The following is an 11,042-nucleotide window of genomic DNA, read 5'->3' as shown; positions in this document are numbered from 1 at the left end:
AGTAAGTTTCCTCAGAGAATTATTTTAATGTTTGATTTATTTCTTTATTAAATATGCCCACAGTATGACCAGTTTCTCTATCAAGATTGTCATATAGCTGTCTCCTTGATTGTAAATCTGTGTTTCTCCAAAAATATGTGTTCTCTTATGATAAAAAATGAAGCTCTAAGTTAAACCCCAGTGCTTGCCATATATTACTTTAGAATAAACCAACAAGCAGGATTAAGATTGCTTAAGAAAATTTATTAGTGGCGATGAATAATATTTATCATATGATCTATTTAACCCATACTCTGACAGCTTTAAAATTCATTATTTATATATTTTAGATATTTGATGTATTAGGTTTAATAATTCACTGAGATATTTAGTAAATAGTTTCCGCAATTAACTTAATCAAAATGTCAGCGATTTTTATGAGACATTGTTAATTTTCAGAATTATTCTGTCTTCTAGATATATTGAGTTTGTAAGTGTATCACAGTCACTTCAGCTAGGAGTGATGCACTGGTACTTGCACAGTGAACAGTAAATGGCACAAGTGTGTTGAAAATGACCTCTCCCTGTATTGGATAAGGTCAGATAGATGCTTTTTGCTAATGCAGGTTGTTGGCGTGGTAGATTTCATCAATTCTCTTTTCTCTATATTTATGGAAAAATCCCATGATAGAAATCCATGTACAACTATCTTTGCTGAATAATTCACACACCCAGCTCCTGTTAAACAGAAAAGCTGGAGTGTTTGGAGAGCAGTCCTGTCCTTTGAGGAGAATTACAGGCTACAGGATTCTAGTGGCTTGTAATTTCTTGAGAGAGATGAGGATGCCAGAGGAATTAAATGCATCCTGGCTAACCCCATGCCTCTCTTGACTCTGATGAGCCTACCCTTAGCTTGCCATTAGGTAGGATGGGTATAAGTCCCAGGCACCTCAGGAGAGATGGCGGCCCAATGACAAATGGCTGTCTGTCCCACAAGATTCCCAAATAGTCACCAACAGGGAGCTAGGTTGTTTCTGTCAAACCAAAGTGGGCACTGGAACACTGAAGCTAAGATGAAAAATAACAGTGATCAGCTTCCAGTTGTACAAGTCATCTTATGGGAAATAAGAGGAGATTTAAGTAATGGACAATTTGTAGATTATTTTATTCAGGTAGTAAAAAATCTAAATAAAAAGGCAGGTAGTTCACACTGCTGTAGATTAGAGGTGAAATAAGAAGTGTAAATGATAGTGTCTGTGTAAACTTCACTCAAAAGCATAAATGACATGTAAAAGCGAACTGTTAGTTTTCACTTCTCATTTGTTGAGTTAATTGTGTGTGGGATATCTGTGTTTTTACTCTTGATACTTTTGTTAAATATGCCTAGTGAGCAGAGGACTGAACCACTCCCATTGGTATCAGACTCATACTGCTATTGAAAGGGAGGCTAGAAACATGCTAATGTTTTTTATCAAAGGCGTGCATAAATATTAGTTTGTAACCTAAAGATATTTGCAGCATGATGGTAACAACAGAGCTTTGGTCCATAACATCAACTCTGATTTTTGTTTTTTTCCTTAAAAACTTACACTGAACAACTTTTGTATTTTCTTGAGCTACAATGAAGAAATTTCTATAAAATATATCTCTTCACAAATCCCTCCCTTTTTTTTTTGCTCTCCTACTTTTTCTTTTGACAGACTTTTGGTTTTCTCCTAGTCTTAGTATTTTCAAAGTACTTATCATTAACTCTTGTTTTTGTATGCATTTGTTAATCTGTAACTGTCTGTAGCCACTGTTTTTTACATTTTAATGACCAAAGTTTTCTGGTTTGATTCATTTCTTTTATTACCTTTTATCAAATAACACAGTCATTTAAAATAATATTTTATGTCATCCATACAAGGCATTAATTTCTTTGCTACTTTATCTATATAAAGTAGCAAATACTCTGACTTTGAGTATTATTTCATTAGAAATAAATCAGTGGGTAAAAATGGGGCATGCCCATGGTTCAGAAAGTGAAAGATGCATGTGGCTGTGGAAAAGAAGCTGTGCCGGATGGGAATCTGATCAGTCGCACTATTGGTAGCCTCACTTAGACATCACCCACAGACAGCTGGGGCTACCTGGAAGATGTCCTGATTTTATGGATATTGTGCCATATTAGCAGGTAAGAGAAATAATTTTGGGGAAACCAAAGACCTTAGGAAATTTTCAGTATTCATCCCAGGAAACTGAAATACAGATGACACCAACTTAAATGCAAGTGGAATGTCTTGGGATGACTTAAAACCAAGGTTATTTCTTTAAAAAATTAGTACTCCTGAAGACCAGAGGTTTAAGTTTCTAATCAGAGACCTAAGACCAGAGGCTTAAGTTTCTAATCTCATCTGTTAAGCAGGTGGTTGTGCAAAACCATTTGAAAAGCATTAGCAGGATTAAAATATTGCAGTTGTGTGTTGCGGTGCTTGGAATGTCAGTTTGCTGTAAACCTCTCTCCCCCATTTCATCTCTCTCAGTCCCTAGTTAATATTAATCCAAGCAAATAGTGCAAACATTCTGGGTGTGATAGAACAAGGCATAAAAGCGTGTTCATAATTTGGAGTATTTGAGTTATCCTTTCAACTGATAAGCAAATGATTGAGTGCTCTGCTGGAATGGGGCCAAAGTACATTTTGCTGCTGATTAGAATGAGTTTGTGCATGTGCTGTAACAGACACCTTTATATCCAACTGCACCCCTTATGGAGGATGGAGCTGGTACATGGTAGACAGGATTGTTATTCCATTAAATAGCCAGACGGTGTTCATGTGTCTCAGTAATGCACAACAAACAAACAAACAAAAGGTAGGAATCATGTTCTGTGAGTGAATAAGAAAACAGGCTCATTTCCACAGTTCAAATGAAGGGAAGATCTCTCACTGTCTTAATTAGATGCACTGCCTGACTAAAGCCTGCATGATTTGGCCAACATTTCCTATCATTCCATTGTTATGACAGAAGTCGCCGGAAAAATTCCAGCTGAGAACGAGTCGTGCTCCACACTGCATTCAGAGGACAAATGGAAGAAGACTGCAGAACCTGAAAATGGATTCACAACTGCTAATGATAGCAGATATTCATGTTGCTCAGCTCCTGTTGAGCTCTCAAGTTTAAAGACCCTTCTGTTTACACATAGTATGAGATAGAAGAGGTTTCCTGTCAGGTAAAAAAAACAAAGCTTTTGCTCTTAGCTCTTATATATTTTGCATAGGCAACTCTGTTTTGATAAATCCTGTAAAAATAGTATTGTATTTCCAATAAAAATCCTTAATCTTTTATTTTACCCTTATCTTTTCTGGTTTTGATATCTGGTGGCAGAGATTTAGGTTCATTAGTTTCCTATTTGTGTATCATTCTTCAGAGAGTAATAAATAATTCTGGTTTTCTCGCAATGATTCCTAATAGTATTTTTAATTATATCTTTCCTTCTTGAATGGCCTAAATCTTGACAATAACTCAGGTTCATATTTACAAGACTCTTCAAGAGGAAAATCTGTTGGTGTTCAAGAACTTCTCTGTCAGTCTATCTTCCTCTTAACCACAGAAGAGACAATTATACTCCATTTACTTTTTCTGACACACCTCTTTTTCTGTAAGTTTTGTTTCTGAAATACATGCATGTTTTCAAAATTTATTGCTGCTTTTAAAGGGCGTATTAACTTCCCTTTTATGGCACAAAACAAAGTGCTGCAGTCAAATACATACTCCTAGGAGATGGATTCTACTCGTTTCTGCTTTCACCTTTGTAGGCATCCTTTTCTGGGAATTAGAAAAAGTTTCCCCATAAAACATGTGGGATTGATAAACGTGATGTCAAGGCAATCAGTCTAGTCAGTTTGGATAAAGGAATCAGATTGTGGGGCTGTTTTTTTTTTTTTCTTTTTATTGCACATGCAGTCTGTTTGTTGGTCCCTCTTGTTTTCTGCATGATGAAATATTGCTTGAGGTGTCTTCGGAGAATCAGATGAAAAGGTGTTTAAACATATGATCAAGCAGAGAAAAAATTATGGAACTGAACCTACACACTGACTGCAATAATACTTCATGAGCATTCCTCAAATCTTCTGTGTTTCCTGAAGTCTGGTGGTCATACCCCACCCTGGTTCCTTGCCCTGAGCTCCATAACACTGCTTGGAATGTGCTGGGTGCCTCTCATGACAGACAGCTTTCCTAGACAAGGTTCTCCTTCCCTTGTGTAGCATCAGCTGAACTGCAACTTGCTTGATATCTCACCTTACAGCCTTCACTCTTTCTCATGATTAAAAGTAGGGTGCATATCAGAAAATTATCTACTTCATCCAATAGACTTTCCTTTTCCTGGGGACCTCACTGGACCTTCATGTGGGCTTTCTAGGCTCAGACTTCAGCCTTTCCAGTCATCCCACACATTATTGCTTGCTTGTCAGTTCTTCTGACTGAATGTTATCACTGAAATATGTTTTACAGCTTTTTTCCTCACACAGTTGAAATCAATGCCACCTAATAAATAGTTAGTGAAGAGTGATTTTTAAGATATTTGATATCTCAAATATAGATATTTGTGATATAATTTCTGAGTATTTTCTATGAATTGCTTGCTGTCTATTTCTTCCTTCACTTACTGTTCATTTTGGTAGTGTTTTTCAAGGACTCAAAATATAAATAAAAACCTTTTTGTCTGTTTTTAATAATTTCTTTCCCAATGCAATACTGTTCAGTGCTTCAGGATCCAAAAGAAAATCACAAGACAATGCCACTATTTTCTAGATTTTTTTCCCTCCCATACCATGTAGTTGTAGATTATATTCTATGCTCTCTTTTTCCTGTGCTCCACTTGGAAGATCCAAAAGCAGCAAAGGTCCTCTTGGCAGGAGGCAAACTTCTGTAGGAGGAAGCAGAGAGAGATCTGCTGGTAAGGCTGACTACTTTGTCTCTTTTCTTAGTCTGCAAGTGTGTTGGAGAGAAGAAAGGAAGTGACATAATTAACTTTGATAATCTCTCTGGTTGGTAGACAGTCCTGGGGGAAAATGACTGAATAGTGTTAGTTGGAACAGCACTGTTCTGAGGCCAAACAGAGAGAAAGAGACTGTGAACAATGCTTTTAGCTGAATCTGCTGTATTTAGTGCCAGTCAGGCACATAAAAAAATAACAGTTTGAGAAAAATATTCTATTTGTTCTTAACTGCTTCAATTCATATGTAGTTTCCAGTTAAAAATGCTAAATGCTTCTCTAGATCTCATTTGTACACGTGCCTATTAAGCTACAGCATATTAAATTGCACATGGGCTGGTGTGAGCTTAATACTTAATAAACAAAATACTTAATTTTGTGCATATCAAGGTCATTCATCTCAACATCTAATGTAAAAATTAGAAACCTAGTGCTTGTGGACCAGGCTTGTACAGAGCTGCTGTTTGTCAGTGTTGGCTGTGGAGGACACACTCCTGCAACATGAAGAACAACTGAAAGAAGTCAGGAAACGAAGGCAAAGCTGAAAAACGGAAGGAGTGTGTTTGTAGCAGCAGCTGCTGCTCAGGCTGAGGGCAAGGCAGGTGGGCAGCATGGCCAGCAGAGGCCACTGAGGTGCTGAGCAACCCTTGTGGCATTGTCCCAGCTCCCGGCTGGCTCCTCCCCGCACTGACAAACAGCTGGTGTTTCTCAGACCACTATGTTTTTTAATTTCAGCAATGTACAAGGAGTTGGTAACAAGTAGGATATACGGCCCAGTGCCAGGAACTGAACTTCTCTGTCCCATGGTGGGAGCTGACACGATGCCCTTGTCAGGACAGCAGAGAGACACTGTAATTGTTTTGGTATCTCTGGGTAACGGGATCTGTAGTACCTGCCAAGGGCATTAGGAGAGCACTGCCAAAGAAAATGCTTTCTTATCAAAGGCCTGCATAGTACAGATTGAGACAGATAACACAGATATTGCACTATTATACTTCTCAGAGACTTAAACTGTAAACCTTTTCTGGTCACAGATGAGAGGAACAAAGAGCTCCATAAAAAAATATAGAACAACTGGAGTCATCAAAAGACAGTTAATAATGACCTATAAAATGCATGCAATCTTCTGGTCAAAAATATAAAATGTATTTAAAATATTTAACAAAAAAAGACTACTAGAGGCTAGAGTCTCTTGTAAAAGAGTGTCCTGGCAAGAGGGGCGGCATAACAGTCAATTATTACAAACAAAATCCAGGTTTCTTAATTAAAATACAAAATACTGGCTCTGCTGTGTAGCCTGTAATAAGTTATGTCTTGAGAAGACTGTAATTATGCTGGCGCCTGCTAGTGCTGCCATAGTTAAGTTTGTCACCATTTCCATTATAAACCCCATTTTTAAGCAATTTATAATGTAACCATAAAACATGATTTTAGATAGAACTTGGAAACAAAATTCTTAGACTGAAAAGTTTTGTTTCTCTCTTTTCCTTTTTTTTCCCTCTAAATACAAATAATATGTTTGCTGATCTTCATACTTTTTAGGAGAGCACTAAATAAGCCAGAAGTTTTATGGTTTGAAGCTCTCTGGCCATTCTGTAGTTTAAACATATTTTATTTTTTCATCTGCATTAACAGGATCAGTCATTGCTTGAAAGCAGAGAATTTCAGTTCTTTAAACGTCAATAAATATAGGAGAACAAACTTCACAAAGCTTTACAGAAATAATGACGACTGATCAGCTTTGAATTACAATGAAGAAATGAGAACTTAGTTAACCTTGGGCCTCAGAATGAATTGTTGCAAAATGCTTCTGCCATGAGCCTGACCTTCCCTTTCTAGCACCCTTCTCATGCCAAAGAAGATGTCAGAGCCAGGAGGCAGCTACATCTCGAAGGTGGGAGCTTTCCTGCCAGTCCATTTCACCTGGCTCTTCTAGCAGCGCTCGCAGGAGCATACAGAAAATATCCAAAATGCCTAAAAGTCACGGAAAATTCTCATTGATTTGTCGCAGTGTATATTTTATCACTAAAAGGTGAAAAAGAGGAGAAAAAGAGCACAGAAAATATTGGGCATCTGCTCTGAGAGATCACGATGAGAAGGTGCATGCATATGCCTGGGCTATGCAGAAGTGTTTTTATCATAATCCTAATCTAAACTATTCATGAACAAGGCTCAGTTTGTTTTTTGTGTTTCAATGCTTCTTTCTATAGAGGCAGTTATATTTTTTGATGATTAGCAGTGAACAACAGATAGCAAAACCTATGAAAATATTGTGAATCCACTACCCAAAGGAAAACACTGTCCTACAGTCTCAGTCAGCATCTGTAGCTGTTTTATAATTTGCATGGCTTAGCTAGAATTCCTTCAGGAAATACCATTTTTTTTCCCCCAATTTAAAGGTCTAAATGTTAAGGAACAAACACTGAAAGCAGTACAGCTAAAGAAGCAGAAATGAAGGACTGCTCGTGTGTCCTTTCCATGTTTACAGATTACAGATTACAATGCAGTTTCAGATGCAAGGGTTGCAATGTAAATCATGTTCCTCTTGCCTTAGTCTACTTTACAAGCGCCTTGGATTACTCTATTTGGCATCATACAGGTCATGTTTTCAGACCTCTGGCTACATAAAGGAAAGTTGAGTCGCTACAATAATCTTTCAACTTCAATGTAAAGATCTTGTAGCAAATTTACTGCAGATTTTAGGTATATACTTTCTCCAGTATTTCAGTTTTTCTCAACCACCATAACAAACATCTGAGAGAAACAAATGGATTTTCTAGACCAACAGCATAAACTGATTTTTCACTTTATTCCTGTGCTTTGCCAGCTTATCAAATTCTGGTTTGAACAGACTGCTGTAGTAAATACTGGCAACAGTTACCGATTGTTAATGAAATAAATTTTATCAGCCGTGGCCAATTGTAATAATTTTGAAAGATCAAGGCATTACATGCTAGAAGAGAGTATGGTTGAATGAGAGAAAATCGGGAAAACAGTATTTTATTTTAAAGACCTTTCTTGATTTGTGTTTTATCATTGCCACAGTGCTATAGTATGTTGGTTTATTAAATAGACACACAGCTTGAACAGTTGCATTTTTTGCTGGATTAAAAACTGGATAGCTAGGCCCAGAGGGTGATGCTGAATGGTGCCATACCCACTTGGTAACTGGTCACTAGTGGTGTTCCCCAGGGATCAGGAATTTGGACCAGCCCTGTTTAATGTCTTTATCAATGATGTGGACCAGGGAATGAAGTGTGCCACAGTCAGTTTGTGGATGACACCAAGGTGGGCAGGTATGATGATATGCTGAATTGCAAGAAAGGGTATTTGAACGGGCTGGATCAATGGGTCAAAGACGGTTTTATGAGGTTCATCATGGCCAAGTGTTGAGGGCTACATTTGGGTCACAACAACCCTGCACAGAACTACAGGCTGGGGGCTGAGTGGCTGGAAATCTGCCCAGCAGAAAACCTGGGGGTACTGGTTTACTTTTGGCTGAACATGAGCCAGTGTGTATGCCCAGGTGGCCAAGGAAGGCTCATACATCCTGGCCTGTTCCAGCAATAGTGTGGCCAGCAGGAGCAGGGCAGGGATTGTCCCCTTGCGCTCAGCACTGCTGGGGCCACACCTCCAGTGCTGGGTCCAGCTCTGGGTCAGAGTGGAGCAAGTCCAGAGAAGGGCAGTGAGGCTGGTGAAAGATCTGGAGCACAAGTCTTATGGAGAGCATCTGAGAGAGCTGAGGTTGTTTAGCCTGGAGAAGAGGCTCAGGGGAGACCTTATTGCTGTCTTTAGCTACGTGAAAGAGGGGTTAGCAAAGTGGGGGTCTATCTTTTCTCCCAAGTAACAAGTGACAGATCAAGGGGAAGTGACCTCAAGTTGCACATGGGGAAGTTTAGATAAAGATATTTCTTCACAAAAAGGACTGTCATTCAGTGAAACAGGCTGTCCCAGGGAAATGGCTGAGATCCCATCTCCAGAGGTTTTTAAAAGACATAGATGTGGCACTTTGGGACATAGTTTAGCAGTGGACTTGGCAGTGCTGGGTTAATGGCTGGAGTCAATCATCTTAGATGTCTTTTCCAACCTAAATTATTTGACAATTCTATGTAGAAAGATCAGTTAGCACATACCAAAGATTTTAGGGTGCACATAGTCTAGCAGTTGTACCATGCACATCTTTTTCTTCCACAATCCTTCTCCAACAGCAGGAGATTACTAGTCTCTCAAGGACTGTGTGATTCATGGTACTGATCACTTTCAATTGGAAGTACTGGAACAGCAGCTCCTTTTTTACTGCCTGAGAGGCCAGCTGATCTCTTAGAAAAGGGAAACTTTGCTAAACAAAGGAAGTAATTTTAAAAGAAGGAAATAACATCTGTCTACAGATATGTGGAGAGCGAAAGAAGAAATGTGAAAATGGAGATGGTGGGGAAAAAATATTTAAAGTTTAAAAAGCTGAAAAGAAAGTCCATGTGGGATCAGAGGCAGCACATTCAAGTGGCAAACAAAATGTAGAGAGATGTAATAGGAGAAAGTATTGGGAAGAGAGGGAGAGAGTGTATAAAATGAAGCACAGGAAAATGGTATAAAACCCCCAAAACTAATTTAGAGAGATTAAGAGACTGCTGCTCTATCCCATTGCCAGTAGAGGTGCTAAAGCCACGGCTATGGAATAGAGTAGCAAAATGCTCGAGGGAAGAAATAATTCCTGTACTTACATAGGTAGAGTATTTCACAATATGAACAATAGTACAGCGCAGCTACCTAGAAGGCATCCATTTAGAAATTAATTTGTGTTTGAATCTGTAGTTGAAAATAAAAGAACTCCAGCAAGAGGCAGAAGATGTTCCCTGGAAAAGCACTTCAACCAGCCTGGGAACAGCACAAGATACTTCTGGCCGTGCTGCAGCCAGAGAACAAGGAGACCAGCAGGTACCAGTCTACAGCTGGGGCACAATAAAACCCTTCTACAAGCTGAGCCAAGAATAATCCTCTTTCAAAGTGCTTTACTACTTGCAAATGTTGTTGCTCTTGTCCAAGTGTTTTGTATTTGCTTCAGTGCAGCTCCATTTTTTTTTTCTTTTGAGATAATTAGGGGCTTGCTTTAAACCAAAGGGGATTTCTGGGAGTTCTTTGGGTTTTTAAATTATACAAATGATAGCACTGTGATGTTGAATCAAATTATTAATTGTATGTTTTGTTGTTCTCGTTTCTGAAGTATATGCGTGAAACAAGGTTTTTTATTTCTCAGTCCTTGAATACAAGAAGTTTCAAAAAGTCCTAAGGCAGATTGCAAAATTATTTTTCTCAATTTTCTTAATGTCAAAGAAAAGTATAATTTTAATACTGTAGAGTATTCTGTGCTGATAATTTTACAGCATTGTGTATGTACTGTGAATAGAACAAACCTCACAAATTATTGTACTTGAAGCTGGAGCCTTTTCTGTAAATTTTAAACGAAGTGTTCTATTAAATGCCATCTATAAAATGCTTGATGACTTACCTCCTAGGCTGATTTGTGATTTTTCCTGTGCTTTTGAGTATCTGGATGAAAAACTCTTTTTTTCAGGAAACTGGTTGATAACTGAATAAATAGCATTATAATCTAAGTATCGAACACTTCCACATAATAAGTGTTCTTTTGCAATGCATTCCTTTTGCTGCAGCATAAAATGGAAGTATTCTCTCTATAAATAAATAATACTCTGAATAAAAGGGGTTTGCAAACATCATAGTTAGTTTATGTTTTAGCTGCCAATTTCTGCAGTGAATTCTACCAGTTTTCACACTGTCCCCCTTACAAATGGAATTACCTTCGCATTAGAAGACGAAGATGATGCAGAAAAATATATTTTTGCTTCATTCTTATGTTAGCAGGCTAAGAATACATGCCATACAACATCCAACTCAATAAAATAAAAAACTGAGTGAAAATTATGTACAAGTTTTTTTGATCGGACATTTGGAACATTTGGATGTATGCATAACTATGTCCTAAGTCTGAAATGTACACCTTACGCAGTCCATACCACTCTGAATCTGACTTGGGCACAGGTAGTGCAACAGGTTTGCCAAATTATGGTGT

This window comes from Melozone crissalis, unplaced genomic scaffold (assembly GCF_028551555.1).
Source record: "Melozone crissalis strain CALT ecotype California unplaced genomic scaffold, PUWL_Pcris_2 ptg000027l_1, whole genome shotgun sequence".
NCBI classification, from domain to species: domain Eukaryota; kingdom Metazoa; phylum Chordata; class Aves; order Passeriformes; family Passerellidae; genus Melozone; species Melozone crissalis.
The sequence above is the reverse complement of the archived record's forward strand: the minus strand, read 5'-3'. Positions refer to the sequence as shown.